Here is a 631-nt window from a genome sequence, read left to right on the forward strand (position 1 = left end):
GGGAGCGGCCCGAGCTGCACAGCGAGATCATCGGCTTCTCCCTGCACTACCAGAAGGCCCGGGGCCTGGACAACGTGGAATACCAGTTTGCTGTGAACAACGACACCACAGAGCTGCAGGTTGGGGACCTGGAACCCAGCACCGACTAGGAGTCCTACGTGGTAGCTTACTCGCAGCTGGGGGCCAGCCGCACCTCCGCCCCAGCCCTGGTGCACACGACGGACGACGTACCCAGTGCAGCCACCCAGCTCTCCCTGTCCAGCCCCAACCCCTCCGACATCCCATCCGGGTGGCGTGGGTGCCCCTGCCTCCCAGCCTGAGCAATGGGCAGGTACTCAAGTACAAGATCGAGCACGGTCTGGGAAGGAAGACCAGACTTTCTCCACCGAGGTGCGGGGGAACGAGACAAAGCTCACACTGAACTCGCTCCAGCCCAAGAAGGTCTATGGAGTCCGGATTTCAGCGGGCACGGGCGCGGGCTACGGGGCCTCCTCCCAGTGGGTGCAGCACAGGACGCCCAGTACGCACAACCAGAGCCACGTCCCTTTCGCCCCTGCAGAGTTGAAGATGCGGGCAAGGATGGAGTCCCTGCCTGTGTCATGGCAGCCGCCCCCTCACCCCACCCAGATCT

General features: G+C 64.0%; 1 pseudogene; it reads left to right on the forward strand.

Annotated features, from left to right (window-relative positions):
• Positions 1-631, forward strand: part of LOC102491021 (immunoglobulin superfamily DCC subclass member 4-like) — a 9,955-nt pseudogene that overhangs the window by 7,802 nt on the left and 1,522 nt on the right.

Source organism: Tupaia chinensis, unplaced genomic scaffold (assembly GCF_000334495.1).
Source record: "Tupaia chinensis unplaced genomic scaffold, TupChi_1.0 Scaffold143754_1, whole genome shotgun sequence".
Classification (NCBI taxonomy): Eukaryota; Metazoa; Chordata; class Mammalia; order Scandentia; family Tupaiidae; genus Tupaia; species Tupaia belangeri.